This window comes from Dicentrarchus labrax, unplaced genomic scaffold (assembly GCF_905237075.1).
Source record: "Dicentrarchus labrax unplaced genomic scaffold, dlabrax2021, whole genome shotgun sequence".
In the NCBI taxonomy this organism is placed as follows: domain Eukaryota; kingdom Metazoa; phylum Chordata; class Actinopteri; family Moronidae; genus Dicentrarchus; species Dicentrarchus labrax.
This window is the reverse complement of record NW_026136718.1, coordinates 14,421,228-14,444,039: the sequence shown is the minus strand read 5'-3', so window position 1 is coordinate 14,444,039 and position 22,812 is coordinate 14,421,228. Positions and strand designations below refer to the sequence as shown.

Here is a 22,812-nt window from a genome sequence, read left to right as displayed (position 1 = left end):
TGAGGGCAGAAAAGTTATAAACATTGAACCAGGACATATTTTATGTGAATAACATATCAATCAACTGAAAGTCCTCCTGCAAGCCAGACATCTAAACCTCTCTCAGCCAAGGTGGACCAAATCCACAAAATGAATTGATAAATAAAGTGAGAGAGTCTCAAAGTGGGGGGATTAAACTAACACATCAAATGTCACTGATTCCATTATCAGCATTTTGGTCATGGCTACTTTTGTGGTTTGCTATCTCTGTGGAACACGCAGCTGGGGTCCTATCTAGGTACGAACACAGATTCTGCCTTGGGCCCAGGTAGCACATTATGTGGCAGTGCTCTTGGAGATGAACACTAAGCAGATAATGTCATTCCGTCCAATACTCATCATTAACTCCTGACTGCCAGGCATATTGTTAGAGCCCTTATTGAGGCAAGGCCATATCATTGGTAGTAAGACTCAGGTCCTGACCGCCTGTTCCACTCAGTTAAGAGTAATATGAATAGTTTCCTTTTAAACACTACTTAAACAGCCCTCAAAGTGCTCTTAAAATTGTAATGTAATGAAAGCTCCATGCATGAAACTGAAATGCAAGTGCCCGAGCGGCTAGTATCACTTGAAAAGGGCCATTTAAAAGGCAAGCTGCAGCACTTGATGGACAGTTTCTTCTCTATGTTGCAACTTGGAAAGGGACTGACTACTCAAATTATATGGTTATTATACCAGTCCAGTCTGGTTGTATGGACCTGCTGACACCTCCACAATAAACATGACCCATCACACACCAAGCTTTTTGCCAGTCAAGAGCATGAGCATAATGAAAAGCAACTTCTATTTTACTTCACCCTGAGTGAAAGTGTAGCAGGGCTGTAAGAGTGACACATTGTTTTAACTTAAAAGCCAGGTTACGATATGTATGAATGGTTCAGAACAGATAAGTTGTCTTCTTTTCCCACCACTGTAATCAATACAAACTAACACACAAATGCCGCTCCTTGCCAGTGTGATTCACAAGCTCCTTTGCTGTGAATATGTACATATGAAACGCTTGTGTCATTTGCATTGAAATTAACTAGACAAACCAAGCAAATAAACTTTCAATTTAAAACAAGCATCTAGCCGCAGAGTGTCCTGGCCGGTAAAAGTGGCTAACACTTACAGGAATGCTCAAAATAATATAAATTCAGACATAAGCACAGTATTAGTTTACATTTTTATCCATAGCTTTCCATTAAAACCCTCTTAGCAACTGTTTGAATATATCTAATGATCCTCATGCAACGTTTGAGTAAAAAACAAATAGGTGTCGTATGGTATATTTTCTCAGTGTGCTTGAACGCCTATTTAGGAGATAATAAAACAAAAACTTCAAAGTAACCAATCCTGTTTTAAAACATTGGCATAGAGTGGACAATGTCCCACTAATCTGTGCTTGTGCTTATTAAATAATTCACAACCCCTGGTGTAATTGCAGTTTTTAAAATCATTAATTTATAATAATTGATGACCTGAAGGGCCATGTCTCACACTATTAGCCAAGTGAATTCAAACACCTTTGCTGCCCGGTGTAGTGCAGCACTTATTTCTTCCTGCCAAATGATTATTTCTTCTTTCCACACAGCACCCACCAGTAGTGAGGAACTGGGTATGTACAGAAGAAATGTCTAAAACAGCATCTTGTTTATAAAAAATCCTTATAACCTCAAGTTCACCTCTGAAACTGAACTATTTGTCAGTCACACAAACATAGAATGTTGACAAAAATGGTGAAAATATTCTTTAAGAAAGACCCTACTCTATTAAAAAAACATATACAAAATACAGTAGATTGCTTACTGAAAGCAGTTGCAACTTATTGCATGAGCTGACCTGAGGTAAAGGTTTTCTGTTTCTTTTTCTTATTTGCCAAAACAGATACAGACATTTTGGAACAGAATGCTACATTTCAGTTTTCAGATCTAGATAAGGAGAAAGAACAGCTAATCAGATGCATACAGAGAATAAAAGTATCCATCTATACAATTGTGTGCTGTTGTTTAAAAGGTGGAACACCCCCAAAAATGCTGCAGGTGATGGGATTTCCTGTTTTTTATTGAAGCACTTGCCTTTTCAGTAAGCTCTGCATGTCCCTACTGAGATGGGTTTATGAGTTTTGCTTTGGGCCATATACAGTACTGGCCAAAGCATTAATAATACATAATATTATACACACTATTTATACAATATACATATGACAGAAACAAGAATATAGTGACACAGTCAAAATCAGAAACCTCACTGTGTGTGACAACCGTGTGCATTTGCAGACATTGTCTGAAAGTAGACTAAATTATTTCACTGGAGACATTTGAAGAAATGGTATTCAGAAAAAGGTGAACTGCTCCACTGCTCTACACTTTATGTTACAGTGATTTCATATTTATCACTGAAAAGTGTGTCACTTTCGAGGGTTTTACGATCACTGTTGATATTAAGAAGAGACAATTTGTTATTCTGAGATAATGCTTTTACCATGCCAATACCCACTTCGATACATCTCAGCAGACTTTTTCACTATATATTGTAAAATATGCCTTTTGGTATAGCTTGACATGCTCACATCTAACATGGTGGGTGGAATCTATGGTGTTTTCTGAGTAACTCCACTTCCTTAGGGGAACGATTTATAGATCACACAATGCCAGAGCCAGGAGAAGCCCTGACAGCCTCAGAAATGGGAATGTCAGATATCTGACTGAGGTTTTTATGCCAGTTTTCTGGTTGTATTGAGTTCTGTGGTTTGAGCCAGGGAATACTGAAGCCTTAGAGAGATTCAATACAGACATTTTGTTGATGTTCTCAGAGATGGTCCATTTGACATTTTGACACTACTTGTATTAGTTTAGTCTATTTCCACCACTGGCTTGTCAGTCAAAATGAGAAATATGCTGGAATCTCAGGTCTGAATATCTAATAACGGTTGATTAATCGCGCGTGAAGGTCCGTCAATTCATCATGAGACTATGGCCCTTTATCAAATAACCAATTATACTAAAAAATGCAAGACCTAAAAGAAAGATTTTTACACAATAGGTCTGTTCTGTATGATTAGAATTGGCATTTAGGTTAGGATAAACAATTTCAGATGAAAAAGCAATAATAAGTCAGTAAGAGGCAAGCAAGTTGCTTCTTTTTGTAAGCTTTAACATTTGCTTTAAAATTTGGTAAAAATAACACTAAAGATGTGAAGGTGAAGTGTTGGAAATAGTCTCCTGAGATTTTCCTGTGATTTTCCAATAGGTCTGACAGCTGCAAACTTATCTTAACCTTCCCACATAACTTTAGTGCATTCCTACTCTTAGTGATGCCATTACAGTACATGCCTCTGCAGAACAACCTTGTAGCCTGTAAAAGCTAGTTCAGGGAATGGGGGGATGGTGCCTATGATGGTGCACACAAGCTGAAATGATATGCAAGGCCACCATTCTAAAGCATTTCACAAAAGGGCCATCCAGTGGCGTAGCATGGCATTGAAATGGCAGTCTTGGCCTTGCATTGTCTGACACGTCACAAGATGGCAATGCGGTATCTCTTTAGCTCCTAGAGGTCACGGAGGATGGATGCACCACTAATCTCTGACACTCACTCTGGGATGGAGGGGGGCAAATCAACACAAACTGGGGCTTTAGATAACTTTGCTATCCACCAGTGACCTCAAATGCAGAGACGTCTCTGGGCCCCGCTGTGTTCTGTCAACCAAATCCTTCTTACTGCTTGGTGACTTCAGACAAGGAGACGTTGCCCGCCCCACAAGGATAAATCCCAGCCAAGAACAGACTATATATTAATCTGATATTGTCTTTTTATTGTTTGGGGAATAATGCAGTGGAAAGCAATGATTGATCGGAGGGCTTGAGAGACTTTTATATTGTCAAATCGGTCCACTTAGAGATCCGTGGATGTTTCTCCAGGGGGCATGATCTCACAAATACAAAGAACAAAAGTGTCATCATGTACAAGTGTTCCTGAGTGTTTCCTCTCAACACTAAAGAACAAAAAGTACAAATATCAAAACGTGCTAACTCACTGTCAATGTATATAGGATTATTAATGATTCCATCTATAGAACATTGATTATTTCTATATCATAAAATACTTACAATAAAATAATGTCTGTTCTGTCCATACACTTTTTAACAGTTTTGGTAATTATGCAGATTTTGGCATCAAATCGTTGCACACTAATCTCCAGTATAGACTCTGGTGGATGGATAAATAGTGACCCAACTGCATCTGCCACTGCACCCCAAGAGGGAATATTATCAGGGAGGTTTGCGGTTTCATTGATTTCAAGACTGCAATCATCCCCATCTGATGTAGTGGGCTGAGGGAGGATAAGTGAGACTCTGTAGTCTGTGGGCCGGCTCTGGTTGACAGTGGGACAAGTTTGAGAGAACTTCCGCAATAACAATCTACGAAGTGAGTTTAAAGAGTTATTTCCTGTAACCGCAGGATGCCAAAATCATTGCCGCTTTGTTCTCAACAATTGTCTAAAACTGTCTAATTACACCATGTGTGTGAGGTAGAAAAGTGCCCTCCAGATGCCCCTATTTGGTCTATTTATTTGGTTTTTATCTTAAAAATGTATGGTTTTCAACTTGGGACTTCTAAAAGCTGTGGGTATTCTGCTTTGAATTGGTTTATATTGTCTTTTTCACGTTTGTCCAACAGAGCACGTAGTCGTAGGATGACCCCATTTCAATACTCTTCAGCAACAAAAATTGCATAAAATACAAAACATCTCTAATGGCCCTCACTGGAAATTATCTCTGTACAAGTCTCTAATGGTGCTGTCAGGAGTGAGTTTCAAACCATTAAGCAATTTGTGGTGAATCAGGGCACACAGAAATAAATTGAATTCACACTATACTGTGGTTGAAAGTTCTCAAGACAGATGGAGAAGAATATGCTTGCAGTGTTTTTCTGAAAGAATAGGCTCAGAGAAACCAGTACCACCATATTTGGTTTTATAAAAGGCTTAATGAATGATGATGTTAACTCCAATGCCCTTTCCTCTTTTTAACCCGCCATGACAGCATAGACATTTCAATCGACTATGCGAATACTAAAAGCAAAAGAAGGGGGAAAAAAATCCATTGTCTCTCTTCATCCTTCATTCATCATGTGCGTATTTAGGTTTTAGGTCAAATTTTATATTGAAAATGTGCCACAGAAGCCCTCAAAACCTTCGGTGCCTTGACATCTTTATGATTACAGAGAGTTTATATATATAGGGTACATGACATCCACCATAAAAACAAACATGATGAATTAATCAGTTGTGCCTTAATGGGTATGTATTTATGGAACTGGATTCCAAAACTTACTACGCCTGTGTGCTGTGTCGTGCCAGACTTCAATCCACAAACCTCAGGGAGCAGCGGATCCCTATTTGTGTCCTCTGGCATTGTTGCACTATTCTTACCGTATGCCAGCAGCACAAAGAGGATCTTGTTCTGCATAGAAACCTAATTTCCATCCAAAAAAATAACTATATTAAATGACCACACAGAATCCTTTTTCATGAAATTATAAAAGAGATGAAAACTTTAATTTCCTGATGCAGGTTTTTCTTAGATACATTTCCCCTCCAACTGAGCTACTCTATCAACATTATTATTTTTTGCTATCAATATTAAACCCTATCCTCTGATGTCAAATTAAATGTTAATCGCCAGAACATATATAATAAGAAATTATAATAATTCAACAATTTATTCTTTTTTTTCACTTATGAACACTTCAAAATGTGTCAAATCAAAATGTATTATATTATTAACTTCAACATGAATACAGTTTTACTTAAAAAACATCTAATGGCAGCACAATGTATTTCCTAAATTAATTTCTTTAGTGCAGACTTTTAAATTTTTTAAAACTGAGCCATTATAATTACATCAAAAAAATAAATAACATGGTAACATAAATACCAGAAGAAAATAACCACTACTTAGGATAATTAATAAATGACACACATGCTACACTGTTTTGAAGAAAATATTGTGATGTCAAGGTGCCCATCCCTCTACCAAAATAACATGCATGTTCACACACACACACACACACTCACAGCTACAGAGCTTACACAGTTCACCACCACCGTCACATTTAACAACACAGCACGCTAAGAGCAGCCCAAACGTCCTGGCCGCATTTTATCTCCTTATTAAAGACTCTCCCAGCAGCTCCTCAATAGTAATGAACTTCCTAAACTAACAGCAGTCACCCAGCTAGGTGCCAATATCACCAGTCAACACAAACAATCAATCGCTTCTGCAGCAATAACATTGAAAGGAAGTGCCTCCAATTTATCTTTATTAAATCAATAGGGATTTGATAGCCTTACCTGCAGTGGAGTGCTTTGCCCAGTGTTGGAGCTGTAAGTGTCTAGTGCATTGGGACAGGGGGAGATCTCTGGTTCACTTGTTGTTTGTCGGGGATGGGGTAGTTTGCTGTGTGGCTGGAAGCGACACTCCTAAGGGCCCACTGTGAATAGAGGTCAGGATAATAGACACAGTCACACAACAAAGACTGATAATCCTGTCTCGCCCCACAGCTCCCGTGTTGCAATCAGACATTTTAAGGGCAGTTAAGTTGCAGCGAGGGGCGGCTGAATGAACCGCGGTTAGGAAAGACTCCCAAGCTCCCATTATGGACAGTAACCGGTGTCAATTCGCAGCAATTAGACCACTCAGATGTGTCAGTAGACAGGCCTCAAATTAATAAATAAATAACGTCGACCACAAGTGCTCGCTGATATAGCCTTTTGAGTCATTTGAGTCTCCCAGTGGTCTATTTCAGTGCAGAACACTTAGTCCTTCAAAAAGTGACGAGGTGTACCTCCTTCTCCCCACTTATCCTGGATGACCTTTGAGTGAAAATAGTCCTTAGTGAGCAAGTTGCTTAAATCTGCTTCCATTGGTCGTCAGAAACATTTGTTTAAAGTGGCACAGATTATTTATTGCTGGTTTATTATTATCTTGAACTGCTGAGATAAACAAAACGCCGAGCAAGACCACTAATGCTCCTAAATCCTGCAGTACATGAGTCAAATCTGACATAAGCATTAGCCATAACTTGAAGAGCTTATAATGTAACAATGGAGATAATCAATCAATGAAGGCACACGATACATACAGTATATTTCCCATCTTAAATCGAAAGCTGTTGAAATGTGTGGACAAAGGTTGTTGCCTTAAGCCTGAGAGTAAAAGGGAGCAAAAGAGTTGCCTCAGGCTCACTGCTGTGTTGCCTCTACTGTGTTGTTGTTTTTTTGGGGGTTTTTTGAGGATCATCAGAGTCTGGGGGATGCAACCTTGAAGTTAGCCCAAAGTATCTGTGTCACTGTTCATTTATTCTGAGATCTTGTGAAGTCAACAGAAGATGACAGAGTTATTTCTTTAAGTGTGTTTGACTTTTCAGCTATAATTTATATTAGAAAAGACCGCTCCTCATAAAAAACATGGAAGCAGGAATATGGTGATAACTTTGCTCTGTTCTACTTTTTTGTTCTGACAAAATGTTTGAAAACCACTGTTTATGGATACATTTTCTCTGGGTCTTGTGTCTAACATAGTGGCCTTTTACACAGAACAAAGCAAAAGGACACAAAGCAGAGCCTCAGAATTTCACTGGGAGCACTCAATCAAGAGGAAGTCATTACTTCAGAATAAGGGCTAGCTATGCTTTGCTGCCCGACTTCAGCTGAATACCTCTCCTTTCAGCAATGCATAAATAATGTGCCAACTCTCTTTGATCTGTTGGGGGTGATAACTTCACAAGCATGCAGACACCTTCCACTGATAGAAGAGGCTCTGCCCTGTCCAAATATGTGTCAACAAGCATCACTCTCACACAAATGTACTGAGGAGGAAAAAGAGAACAAAGGGAGAGCTCAAGATGGACAAAAAGGCTTTGCAATGCCAGAGGAGAGAAAAGCATGTTCACTGTGATTTCAGAAAGGAAATATTAGAATTAAAAAATTAAAATTTGTGATTTAGGAATGGGACGTTTCAATTTCCAGAAGGGCTGCAACTAAAGATTATTCATCATTATTGAGTAATATGCCAGTCATTTAATCATTTGGTCTTTAAAACATAACATCACATTTTCCCAAAAGTAAAAAGTTTACAATCATAGAAGACTGAGAACCCAGCAAATATTTACACATTATTATTACACATAACATTTGTCCTCAAATGATTTGCTTTACTTTAATTTCAACTTTATAAACTTTAGATGTTAAAGCATCATTTGATGCATTCTTATTGCTAAATGTATTTATTTTTTGAAAACTGTATCATGAAGAATGGTGGAGAGGAGTCTGATCCTTAGAAAGTAATACAATTATCATATTTAAATTAAATCTGTGGTGTTTTTTTTTTTGTGTGTGCAGTAGAAAAGAAATCAAATTAATGAAATCTATCAGCTGCTTTTCAGTGACCGTAGTGGACACTTCAGATTGTGATCACCACCCACCCCCACCCCCAAAGAAATCCCGGAAACCAGTAAAAGCGGTCGTCTGTGTCAGCAGGCCAGATTGGGTTCCTGGACAGTCAGACCCTGACACAGCTGAAAAGGGAGAAAAAAATAACATAGTAAAGTGAGCACACAAAGGACTCCTCTGAGAGGTCAAAGCGATGACAAGTCCCACTTTCAGACATAAAGAAAAACAAAAGCCCATGTGACTTTCAAAACGCCTGCTTTAACCAAAGTGCCCAAACCGTGTGAAATTAAGGGTCACCATGGAATAATGGTAATATTAAAAACTTTTATAATTGCCTCTCATTTCCATTTCAGTTTTAGGCTGTAAAAATATGACCAGTAATGGCTCAACCCTCACTGAGGCAATTTATTTAATCCTTATTCAACGCTGTGAAGTGGTGAGGAAAGTGAACATAGAGACTGAAAAAAAAAAACTAAAAAATGAAATTCTGTTTTTCCTTCATACTCTCTTTTTATATTTTATGATACAAATACTCAATTTTTAAAGTCCAAAACTATGCAGCAGAATATTTTGTACAACCCGTTAACAGCTCTACTGAAATGTCTACAAGAGCAAATGCATCTCTCTGTATTGCAGGGAATGAGGCTGAAAACAGGTTGGGTTTAGCCCAGGGAACTTATTAGCAGAGCCTCCCTGGTGGGTGAACTTCCAGGGAAAAAGGAAACAGGCTCTTCTTCTTCAGAGTTGGCTGTAATGCCATGAGCATCCTCTGCTGGTAAAGAAACACTTCAAACGCCCAGCCTCTAATGAAAGACACCAGAGAGGCACTACGCTAATTAATACACAATCTGCATGAATAACCCATATGTGTATACTACGTGTTTAATTTTGCATTATGATCATATCTTATATTGCAGATCACACTAATGACCACATACATTAACTCATGGGAATAGTGAGTTCAATTGCACTCAATAGCGTGGTGTATGCAGATGACAGTGTGTAAAACATCTGTCTGTTTTTATGCGGTTTTCTTCAAATGTGGACTGCATCTGTAGAGGCAGGGGAAATAAAACCAGGCATTATGTATGAGCCCTTCAGTTTGGATGTGCTAACAGAGTAAATAAAGTAAGTGGTTAAGACTACACTGCCATGTCACTGTCTTTAGGTGAAAACCTTGTAACCCCAATTAGGGCTATCTTTTATGGCTTATCAGTTATTTTTTAAATCCTTGATTAATCTGTCAGTTATTTTTTTAGATCATTCAATTAATAATTATGTCTAAAAATGCTGCAAATGTGCTTGTTTTAGTTTATCATCACCTCAAAATCCAAAGACATTCAGTTTGCTATGACACAGAGAAGCATTAAATATACAGATTTGAGAAGCCAGAACCAGCAAATGTATGGCATTTCTCCTTGAAATGTGACTAAAACAATTAATCAGCTACTCAACCCAAAGCATTTGCCAATTTCTTTTCTGTTTTGCTCACTTAGTCAACTGATTACTGTAGCTGTAGTTTCCTTGTATTGAAATATACTATACATGAATCTCTAGTGTTTCCAACAGGTTGAAAACTTCTCTCGGACGGATGACAAAAATAAAACTGTGTACTGGCCCATATATCGGTATAAGTCTTAAATATTGAAGGGAGTAGGAGTAACAAATTAAATGTACTCTTGTTGCTTTAACGTACTTTTTAAAGTAAGTAATTTAGATTGTAGTTAAACACACTACAAGTAGGCTAGTTTTTAACTGGTTATGAAACAATTTCAATTTAATACTGATGCCTTTATATGACCTACAAAAACAAACCAGACCAACAGCGAGAAGATTGTCTATTTCTTTAGTTATTCTTAATGCCTGCCAACTGGTCGGTTTCCCTTGAAATCAAATAAATGAGGCGATAAAAAGACTTCCATTTTTGTCCACATGGGATGCCTGAATCAACAAAAAATAAAAGTTCCTTGCAGACTAAAAACAAAAGTCACATGAAAACATCATGATAAACCGTGTGAGAATGGAACAAAAGAAAGGAGCCCAATCAGCAGCAGCAGCCAAGAAGAAGCTGCTGTTGTGTCTGCAGCTGCAGGAGAGCAGAGCTCCAGAGAGGTGACACTCTGGAAAACCTCCATGTTGAACGTGTATGTTCACTGACCGAGTGTCAGGGGTTGCGAGGGGTACCGTCTCACTAGCCTAGCGGTTTGTGAACAGTACAACAATGCACAAAAATGCAAAAAGCAGGGAAAGATCTAGACAAATATTCATGGGATGGCCAGGGGGTGGCATGGAGACTTTAAGGGGTGGCAGAAATATATTATGCTGATTTAACTTAATAAATAAACATCATATATTAAAAAAAACAATGAAGATGCTTAAACTAAAAAACATTACATTATTGGGGCACATTTATAAAGCATTGAATGTAAATATCATTAGAAATAAATGTTTTGTTTCCAAATCCTCAGATATTCTTTTTCATTTAACTTAATCTCTTTGTCTAAAATGTGGCCATAACAGATCATTGAATTAATGTCTGCTTTGTAACACATTATTTTTTTAAATGAATCGAAATTAGTGTGTTAAATTTGATAGCATACTGGGGGTGGCAGCTGGGGTGGCCAGGCACTTTTTAGGGGCATCAGCTGCCACTCTACACTACATCATGGGTTCCATTCTTGTACCTCATCTGCATAGTTAAAAAAAGGTTGCATCTACCTCAATCAATCACTGATTTAATGCACCACCCGGCGGGCATGCTAAGTGACCAAAATCAAAGACACCCAAGTTGTAGCGTGACCAACAGGGGCATGCTGGTTCTGGCTAAATGTTAAATGCTAAAATGCTCACTGTGGATCCTCCAGTGGTGATTTCTACATGTAATACTTTGCTTATGAATTTCTACCTTGAGTGAGGTGTGTGAGGGCTTTCTGCTGTTTCTGCCTATTTCAGCGCAGAATGTTTGAAAACTTTGAGGAAGCGCAGTGGGACAGTAGTGTGACAGGCTGAGAGGCCTTTTTATGGTGGGACAGACAGGCTTCATGGTGCACAAGGCTCCCAGAATGTGTTGTCTGCTTTGGGGATGTTTTATTCTGCTGTTAAAGTAGTAGCTTAATATTCCTTGTTGCATCTGCCACAGAGTCTATTGCTCTTTTTATTTATTGGGTTTAATTGTCTGAGTTTTGTCATCTTCTGGGTAATCCTAGTGAGGCTATACAGAGGAAGGCCAATGTATATTTATAATTGATAATCATAAAGTAGTAAGCACAGGCTGCAGAGTGTGTCTGTACAAGTGGTATTTTTTGGTGATCTGGACATAAGGGCTTGGTGGTGTGATGCTGTTCCACTTGTTGGACCGACACTGAATGCAACTAAGTTCTTTAATTTAACAGTAAGAGTAAACAAACTTGTTCTTTTAACAGAGGATAGTTCCAAAACTTTTTTGTTTTAATATTTAATTCAACAAGGTACAGAACAAAAATGTTGCTTGTGGTGTTTGCGCAAACAATAAGTAATATTTACTTGTAAACCAAAAACAAGAATAAACACAAGTCTTGCAGCTGCTGTAACACGTACTGTACTGTATTCCCAAGATCCACAGCAGAAAAGCTGCTTGGCCATATAATAGATTGCTGGGCCGATGAAAAACCACCATGTGCGGATAATAATAACTCATTGTCCACAGATACATGGGCTGTAGCGGTAATCTTCAGATCTCCTCAGCAAGGAAATATAGATATTTGTAAAAGCACTGAAGGGATTAGGCAGGGTTTTCTACCTCCTGCGGTACATGGCCTGAGTCATGCTGGGAGCACCAGGAGCTCTGGGGAAGTCTGTTAAGGATGAAGAGGATTTGACCTAGCTGCTGCATTATTCTGATGTGACCCAAACAAAGCCATCAGCGTGAGCCCAATGTAGGGGGTACAGTCTGTTTCTGTCTCTTAGCCTTCCTTTTTACAATGAAGATGAATATATGCACAGATAATTTACTAGAAAATCTCAGCTAGGTTAATATTGAATTAATTAGAATAAAAATTATATTACTATGTTAACAAGGAACAGAGTATTAATAAAATATTTTATAAACAACACATTAAGACCACACATTGGAACTGCAACTTACTTAAAAGGCACATAAGCTGAGAGCATTATTTAGAAAATGGACAGCAGTTTGAACAGGATTTTCTCAAACCTATTACTTCACACTGCTGTTGTACACATACAGCTATTAACCCTCTCAGTGATTCTCCTGAGTTAATTCCAAATGAAAAATAAATTGAGTTGCTCCCTACACTTTCATAACATTTCCTCCGCAGAATAAATGGGCTGCTTTATGAGAAAAGACACACTGTTGTTAATGATTTTATAAGCAGGGAGCCCACCTGACATCCTGTTTTCTATTACTGTTCTTTATTCAATTTGCAGGGCGCGCTGCAGGTGACCTAACCTATAAAAGGGCACTCCAAATTAAATTATCAGAGCTCCTTGAAATTTTATAAATTCAGAATCGGCCTCACAGAGGGATCTCATACCAGAAACTAATGGCTTCACCTTTAGCTTTGCATAAATCAATCGCACCAAAGGTTAGAACACATCATGCCAGGATGTATCGATGCAGTTTTAACATCATAACATGTAGTAATTTTGAAAGTGTGAATGGCAGGTATATGAGGTCATATGTGAGAAAGTTTGTGTGACTATCTGTCCTTGCATATGCACACAGGTATGATCACTGAAATTGTCATAAAGATCAACAAGTAAAGTAAAATCCATGTAAGTGCACAGAAATAAGAATATAACAAGAGTATTAAATGAATGCTATAATATCAGCATTCATTCAACCTCGTTACTGATATGGGCTTTGGAGGTTGACACATGTACACATCACATGCTTATAATGAAGACTTACTGAAGATGAGACAATTTAAATCGAATAATAGGATGAGAAATAATGTTGTTAAAGTTCTGGGTCCGTGAAACCAAGGGAGTCCTCAGAGTTACTGCAGAGTTTGTTTTATTTTTTATTTAAATACGTCTGAAAATACACATCAACATGAATCCGGCCCTTTCGTAAAGACAAATAATATTATTATTATAATATTAAGATATTATTGTAAGCCCAGATCAATATGCTACACAATTGTATACAATATATGAAGAAGGGGATCCCTGCTCTGTCAATCTGTCAGATAGATAAAAGTGCAAAATATGCTCTGGTTCCAGCTTCTCAATTGTGAGGATTTGCTGTCTTTTTTTCTATTCAACTGTAAACTGAATAGCTGTTTTGACTGTTGGCCGACAAAACAAGCCATATGAATACAATACCATGAGCTTTCTGAATTTTTGATGGCCTTTTTCACTAGTTTTAACGTTTTTAAGCCCAATGATTAATCAATCAATCAAAAAAGATTAGTCAATAATTAGTCAGATTATTTAGATGTGATCTGCCAGGAGGAATCTAGACTCTAATAGAATAGAATTTTCAATAATTGGTTTTGATTATGTTACTTTTTCTTTCCATGATTATTCGGCAATTATTGCTACTTGGATGCAGTTGAAACACTTAATATAAAAGCAATGCCAGTCATTTTATTTTGTGCAGTTGTGCAAAGTGGCAGTGTACAGCTTTGTCACCTCAAAAGGATCCCCTTTATCCTTGAAGAAACACGAGTTCTTTCCAGTGTCATTTTGTTCCAGTCTGTAACCTAACAAGAGGTTGGGGGCAGAAAAAAAAGGCCCAATCAGTAACACTTGTTGCACCTGAGAACATGGAAATCTTAGACTTCTGTGTTTGAGAAAATGGAAAACATTGTCTTGTAAAGAAGACGGAAATATGGATAGGATCATTCAACTGTGTTCAATCTGAGTCAGGACAAATTCTTTTATGAAGCAGTCGAGCGTGAAGGAAATTCATTTGTAAATTGCACCCGATCTTTGCAGAAATTGCTCTTTTTTCAAGTCCAGATGCAGAATTGACACAGAACAAAGTCTATTTCATATACACAACTGCACAGAGACTACATCTGAGTAAAGTATATTTCAGTATTAGCCAAGAGTGCAATGAGCACACAACCCAACTGTTATAAGGGTTACTTTTCACTTTAGTACTATCCTTTTACACTCCCTTTTTAAGCTTATAACGACATTTTTCTTCTTTTTTTCTTTTTTTTTTTTTTAAAAAAAAACATTGTAAATGTGACTGCCTTTAAGAATGTGCCAGGAGCAGTTTTAATAAAACATTGCTTCAAATATAACATTTGAAATATTATTCTTTATGTTGCATGTGTTTATCTTGCTATTTTAAGAGAAGAAGACTTTTTTTATTTATAATTTTCTATAAATTAAGAAAGAAAGATATGAGTAGAGAGGGTATTATGGTCCCCCAGAGTCACATAGCAGAAATAATGACATGGAAATAGATGTGCACAGATCTATTTGGAATTTAATATATATTTGGTCGCAAAGAAACAAAAGGCATTACCGGATATTTTATTTAGTTATTGCATTGATATAATTTAGCCCAGCAGATGTTTATAGCGGAAGAATATTTATATATATATTATGTGTATATTATATGATTTATATTTATTGTGAGGTAAAAAAGTGCTCTTTAAATATGTAGGATTTATTATTTTGTATAATCTGAGCATAGTGGGCAGAGTGACACTTTGCACGGGATGTCAGTGAATAAAGGGAATGTGGGATTTTTTTACATTTCAGCTTTGGCTCTCCAAAGGAAAAAGTTAAAGGCACACCTGATTAAAAGGAATTGAATCATGTCTAATTCAAACAGCCCTGAACACTTTAATAAGGGTATATACAGATAGTTTCAAAACTTCTCTGCCAACAATTATTCATATCTTCTTTCATTTAGAGGAGATGATAATTAAACACCACATTTCAGATATTCACACACTTTTATTCTGAAGGCCAGACTGATAGAAAGACTGAAGTCTTGTTCATGTTAACTTCCATATAAACACTGCACTCCGCATATTCTCCTTTAATCATCATTTAATCATTGACCATAAATTTAACCTAAACCTTGCGCTCACTTTCCCTCAAGCATTTAAGTCTTGACTGACTATACAATAATAATACAATTCAAGTCATATGACATTTCATATATGAATCAAATCAGTGCATAAAAAGTGAAGCTATTGTCAAGGAGCATGACTCAGCCTTATTAATACTACATTTATTCCTTTCAGTCAATAACCTAATTTTTTCGTTAGATCTTCTCCTCCCACAAAATCAGACTTCACTGCGATATAGTAAATTAACCTCCAGACAGATGTGAATTGTTGTCTATTGAGTTTCCTGAATTTCAATTAAGAAGTTGTGTACATTGATGTTCAACCTCGAAGGGAAAATCGCGATGCTCTGATTGCTTTCCCCACCCCTAATTAAGGGGAGCATACACCCCCACTCCCAGGAGAATTGCACACCTGACTTTAAGTAGTCGACTTGACCCCGATCCTGCTTGACAATTATGCACTTCACCTCTTTTAATTGCAGTACATCGTAGACACTATATTATTAGTATATATGTTATATACCAGCAGGTGAATACTCTATGTGGATAAAAAAAAAAGTAACTTTATTCAACAGGAAAGTGAAACAGAAGATTAAATGGTCATAGGAACTCAGAACTTGGAGAAATGTTCTCTGCATGACTTTGTACTTGCAAACCCAATCAATGTTATTCACTCTGTACCGACTTGAATCTGACCCTGTCAAACTAAAGTCAAGGTGAATCAAGGAACACAGGCCAGATAAAAATATAAATATAATATTCTTCTTCTTTTTCTTTTTATATAAATGAACTCTCTCAACTATGTGAAATAAAGCAACTCTTCATCATGGACTTTGTGTTGGTCACTTGCACAGGACACCACATGGCCAAACTACAGACCAAGACAACTGACCCCATTCCATTGCACCATAATCACACGCAGGAACTTTGGTCTGACAACTCATCCAATTACTTTTACAATTACGATAAGTGGTTTCAAGCGTGTTATTGAAATCTGACAAATATTTCCAGGGACCTCCACTTTGACTCTAGAAACACTTAGTAGTAGCAAATAGTAGCTTCACTGGCCTTGAATGCTCCTGTGTAACAAATGGAAAACCTTGCATCTCTTAAGCTTAACTTGGTTGAAGAATCACTGCTTGTATGCTGGTTGTCCGACTATAAGACAAGTCTGCAAATAGCACGAGGGCTTTTAGCCACTTGTGTATCAAAAGCTATTTGAAAAATCAGTGGATAAAAGTTTTGAGAGTCCAGCTACTACCACTTTAAAATCATCCATAGGAAATTAGCACCAGCTCCCAGCCAAATGTTGGTAAAATATGAAAGTGGCAGGTAGATTTCAGACACAAAATAATGATTTACTATAGAGTGCCTGGTGAATTTGAATATCCATCTGTCAGTGGCAGGATTATGTTCACATTTACACTGAGAATTTCCCACCCTGGGAACTGTATTAGATGTATTATTACTCTGTTCTGCATAACATTGGCCCACAATGTATGTGGAATATGGAAAAAATGCAAAACTGAGGGAGTTTTTCCTTTGTCTAGTCAAATTTCTTGAAGACTTTAACACTGTGTTTCAACTTAAATCTGTAGCAAGATGGTCAAAAAATGGTCAAACTGAGACTCATTACAGTACATTATATAACAATCAGGCCCTTCACACATGTCGGCCATGAGTCACACTCACAGGATGAAGAGGAAAATGTTGTCAGCTGCCCTGTTACTATTGTACAGATGCCAGAGGAAGCAGACCCTAACCTGTCACCTGACCACAAGGCAGCAATTCCCCCCCCCCCCTTTTCCCGGGTAGACCTCGAAATCAACGGGAACAATACAGTGTGTGGGTGGTGAAGACACACTTATTGCAAAATAACACTTCAGCATCACAAGTTGTGATGGACTTCACGTGTGCCTTGACATAGCGGCAGTAAAGACGCAAAACTGAACTTTAGGTCAGACTAGGAGGCGCTACTATGTCATAATGTTATTTCATGTTAGCTGATGGCAAGAATGTGATATTTACAAGACATTTTTAATCCATTTCTGAAAACAATGGAAGGTTTAGAGCCAGTCAAAGAACCACCTGACACAAAGCAGCTTTCCAACAAAATGCCACATTTAGTCAAATAAAAGATATCTGTGAAACCTGCATGTTTTAAATTTCATGAAATATAAGCTGTGTTTGAAACGTCTCACTCGTTTACTCATTCATTACTTTAACTGAGCAGTAATTTGAGATTTTAGACACCTTCAATCTTCAGTGTGACGTATTGCATTGTGGGACTGTTAGCAGAGAGCCAGTGCAATGCCACTTTTTCATTCCATAGGCCTTTTTCACAGTGGATTGTTTAGTATTATGTCTAGTCATAATAGGAAAGGCACAGGTGTTACTGATAACATTAACGATGGCTCTGTTCAAGTTACCCAGTAAGCTATGACCGTGTGACGGTGAGCCAGCGTTCACAATGCCAGCACCCTGAAACGGAAGCAGTCAATTGAATGCAGCCATCAGTCATTTCATTATTTACACCTATGATTTTCCTACTGTCAAATGCCAAAATATATTTTGTGAAAATAACCTATTGTGGGAAAAAAATTGAGGTTACTTTAAGACATAAATTCCACACTGAAATTGGGATACTCAAATAAAATTGGCACTATACTGTAGAATTTAGGGACACTGCCTCACTCATAAGGACAAATGTCACTGATTGCTTTTTATACCTTGAACGTGTTAAACCTACAAGAACAGAGAATTTGCATCATGCTTTCTCTCCCTCTGTCTCATGTTAGCTCTTTCTCTATTGCTGTGTCTTTTTCTTTCTCACACGCTTACCTGCAACCTCTTCACATCTCTTTATTTTTCCTCGCCTTTTTAGTTGCACATCTCCAAGCTCTCCAGACGAGCCCCACTATGCTTTCATTATGTCAAGTTTAATACAGGCACAATACGTTTGGAGGCAAACAAGCACCTCTGTTGGATGTGTGTGGTTATACTCTCTGCTGGTTGGGAATTAATGGATACCTGCCAGCCAATCAGAATGGGGAATTTTCAGTAGTCATGCTACTAGTAGTCAAGCACTGGTATCTTTTTAAATTGAGATACAATAAACATTAGTAACAAAGAGTGGATTTTAGCTAGCAGTTAAGTAACTACATTCCTTCACTCCGTTTTTAGTCATATAAGTTACTCACAAACACACAGGAACATTGGTCATGTTAGCTTTTAAAGAGAGTTTTTTAGACTTACCACTTTATAGCATAGCATTGGTCACTTGCAAATGGTTCTGTCTGGTTATGCTTTCCACTTGTTATTTCCTCCACTGCAACAAAACATACATGAAAGCAGAAAGCTCTTTTAAAAAAAAAGGGGGGGTTAAATCTTACCGTGGACTGCAAACAATTGCTCTCTTGTGGACCAGGTGCTACTTTAACAAGGATATGAGCGTTGGCTTCTTCCACTGTGGACTCTCCCTTATCTCAAAGGTCATCACCACTGTCAAGATGGCATCAGTGTTGTTAACGTTCACCAACCTTGAACTCAGAGCGAAAACATTTGTGAGTATTGACTTATTACACCATTTTAAATGTGTTACTTGGCCATAAGGAATTACCCAGTATTTAAGAAGCACACTTAACCTACAATTTTGAGATTGAAAATTCAGACATATAAATCATACATATTTGGGCCATTGTGCATTTTCACACAATACACAGTTTTCCACCCTGATTAATTAAGTATTCAGTAGGTTTAATCTTTAGGCAGTGATAAGAAAAAAATTATCAATTAAATCATGTAAATGGATTGAGAGTTTTCATCTCACTTTCTTGATCACCCAACCAGCCTTGTTTTAAAATACTTCAATTTTGTAGGAAATTTGAGGAACAACTAAAGTAATTTCATACTCAGTCGCCTCACTAGCGAAAATAGTTTTTGGTAGAAATACATTTTATGACAAATATGAGACAAAATAAGGTTAACATGGACTTTATATTTATTTATTTTGTAGTGTATTACATCAAAGCAATACCAGAAGATATAATCATTGCAGTGAGCTTCTGTGCTTCAGTGTTCATCGTTCAGGAGGTTTCTAACAGGAGCCAAATTATCCACAGAGGTCTCCACCTCTCCAAAACAAACGAACCCTCTGATTAAAACTAGTAAAACCACAGAATAAAGCACTTTCACTTTAAAAATCTGTCTTTCTCCAATGCTGTTTGGCAGACAAAGGACGCTGCACCAGCCAAGCTGCTGCAAACATTGGCTCAGCGTGTTTCTCTGATAAGATCCAGACAGCCAATGACTGAAATCCTTCTTTCATCTAAAATATATAGTTAGAAATAACCAAGATCTAATAAGTGTAGTGTAAAAATGTGTCTTAAAGCTTGATAAAAAATCAATTTATGACAGCTTTTGGCAGACAACCACAAAGGGGATGTGACACCATTGACAGGGGACTGGTAATGCATCGTTACCTGAATAAATTACAGATTTATCTGGGTTTGAACAGTGTTAGAAACATTTGAGATAATTTCACAACATAGGTCTAGTGTTTATAGACAATTTATTTTCAGACATGTTACATATTATATCTTTAACAAACATGGGAAAATCCTACCAGGATGTTCTTTTGGAGATCAGAGTGTAAAGCTTTGCTAAACACATCTAGTATTACTGTTCACACAGTTTTGTCAACTATTTTGTTGGCTGTTATATGATTTATAATGCACTAGGCCTGTAAGTATTGCCCTGTTACATAAAATCAGCTTTTATATATGTGCAAGAGAGAGTTTATGGTCTTAAAAGTGCAGTTCAAAACATCTAAGCTGTCAAAAATTGCTTTTAAGGTTTCTCTACCGGTCAGCCAAATAGCTTGTAAAAGACTTCTGAAATTGTGGTGTTTTGTTGACTTTATAAGAGGATATTCTTGATCCTCTTATCTTCCCATGACCAAATGCTGACAAACAAGAATGACAAAATCTCATTTCCAACCAAAATTGAAGTTACTGCCTTTTACTCTTTCAATGCCTGACAGGTGTTATTTCAGTTTTAGGATGGATATTTACTGTGAATGAAGTGCAGACTGTTTTGTTAAAGCAGTGCCAGTGTGCCACCTATACTTAAGTGTAATGTAAATGTTGTAGGGTTTCTCCACTCGTGCAGCAGCTGGCATCTCTGAACCTGAGCAGACAGCGTGCTTTGTCTCTTCAGCCTTGTGTGCTGAAATATTCAAGAGCTCCAAGTTTATGAGACAGTTGCTGCCATCTGTGCCCCAGCGTTCAGTCCTCCCATCATGGCTGAACATAAGGCCAACATCAGAGCAGATATGTGTGAGAAGTGTCAAAATAGATTCTCCAGTGTACTCTGTATTGCAAATCTCAATATCGCCTGAATAGCATAAACAACACTCCTCGTTTGCTCGCGCACACACACAGAGAGAGAAACCTACGCAAAATTCTACTACTGCAGAGTCAAAATTTCCATATCCATGAGAGGGAAGGAAAAGAGGAAACATTTACACAAGACTGCCTCCACACAGTTGCAGAGATCTTTTCTCTTAGGTGTCTTTTTTACAATGTCATTGTGGAGCAAGCAAGCTCCTGTGAGGGCTTTACGAATTTCTCACTAAATGAGAGATTTCCTCAGACAAAAAAGCGGAGGAGGAAGGGTGCAATCAGTCCAGGTTTGTTCTAGACAACATCACTTCCTTCCTTACTATTAGGAGAGTGTCAGAGCGAGACATTCAGATGTGGTTTTCACCAAGCACTTTCCCAGGACAGTAATGCAGCACAATTCTAATGGTGTCATTCAAAGCAGCTGCCTTTCTCAGCAATAAACTAAACGCCTTGCCTAAGCAATTCAAACCGCCTCCACAGATTGCAATACAGTCAACAAAGAACTTATCTACCAAGTGAAACTATTCATCAATGAATGTGTTTGTGTGCCAAAAAGTAGAAGGCGGTTTGAAAAGACTTCAGTTTCACCTGAATGGCTACTTCTCTTTCTGGACTATTGTCGCTGTTTCACATTTGAATTCACCTGTTTCCTAACTGCCACTGCCAGTTAAATTCTAACAACAACTCTGAGTGTTGATATTCCTGGGCGTGTCAGATTAGCAAAATTATAAACATCTGCACTTGAAAAGAATGTTTTGAAGCAAGATGAAAATCTTAAAACTGATGTGTACCTGGTAAGCTGCCTCTCACAACTTTGTTTTGTGTGGGTCAGTAACCAGCCAACAAAAACTAAACTAGCACCCAGCCCTGCTCATTTCCCACACAGAGAATGGGTTCATTAGTCTGTGACACGTGTCAAAGATACAAAAATAAAATACGTTGTTTTATCGCTTATCTTCGAAGGCAGACACAGACACACACACAGCATATAACTGCAGCACAAAGGGCCTTACTGTAAAAGTCTGTTTACTGTGTACACCGCTGTTGCTATAGAAATACACTTTAAAAAAATACGTCTTTTTAAGGCGCTGTGCATAGAAATGTAAAACAAAAGCAAACTGAACAACATTTCAACAACTTTATAAATGACACAGTATCTTCAATAGATCCCTGTTTCAGAGGAAACGTGTTTACGAACAGACGGTTTAAAAGGAAATGAGGGATAAAAATGTTGCCATTGTTAAGGCTAGAGCTAGATAGAAATATTTTCTTTCACTTTCTTTTCTTTTCATTTAAACAAGGTGTGACTCATAGTTACTTTATATGATCCAATTTATTTGTTAATGCTATTAAAAACAGCGGTGCATAACCTTGTATACACCAAGCACTACACTAAAGAACCTGCTGTATATTGTTAAGCATATAAACTGAAATTCAAAGGCTTCAGGTTTTTCAGCAGCAAAAGCCTGGAAGAATTACAGGTATTTTAGGTTGGTCTGATGAACAGTGAGATGGGAGACACGCAGCACTGGAATGTGTATGTGAATTTGTGTACACTCCTTTGCGGATGGGAGGGGGTCGTCCTTCCGTGAAGTTAGTCGGTGTTGTTTTGGCCTTTGTTTACATAGCCTACTGTACGTGTTCGAGTGAGAACAATGGCATGGAGGCTTCTAAAATGGCGACATAAATCACAGTGTCAACAACGCAACAGAAAAGTGACTAAATGCAGCTCAAACTTCTTTTTTATGTTAGGTATACAGTGGAACCAAATGAAAACGCATGTTGGGTGCTTTGTGTTGGAGTGTTTGGTAAAGCCAGGGTGAAGGCTGCATGTTTTTGAAAGCAGATTAAAGATCAAGACAGGAAGGGCCAGGTTTAGGGAAACAGGAAAACTGATG

The 22,812-nt window shown here is 37.7% G+C and overlaps 1 long non-coding RNA gene across 1 annotated transcript in view; it reads right to left on the bottom strand.

Moving 5' to 3' along the window:
- LOC127350773 (uncharacterized) overlaps positions 1–6,459 on the bottom strand; it is a 74,626-nt gene extending 68,167 nt beyond the window's left edge. Inside the window, exon 1 of the long non-coding RNA XR_007880629.1 lies at positions 6,377–6,459. This is a non-coding gene — a long non-coding RNA (uncharacterized LOC127350773). The remainder of the gene's footprint in view (positions 1–6,376) is intronic.
- Between the last annotated feature and the right edge of the window lie 16,353 nt (positions 6,460–22,812).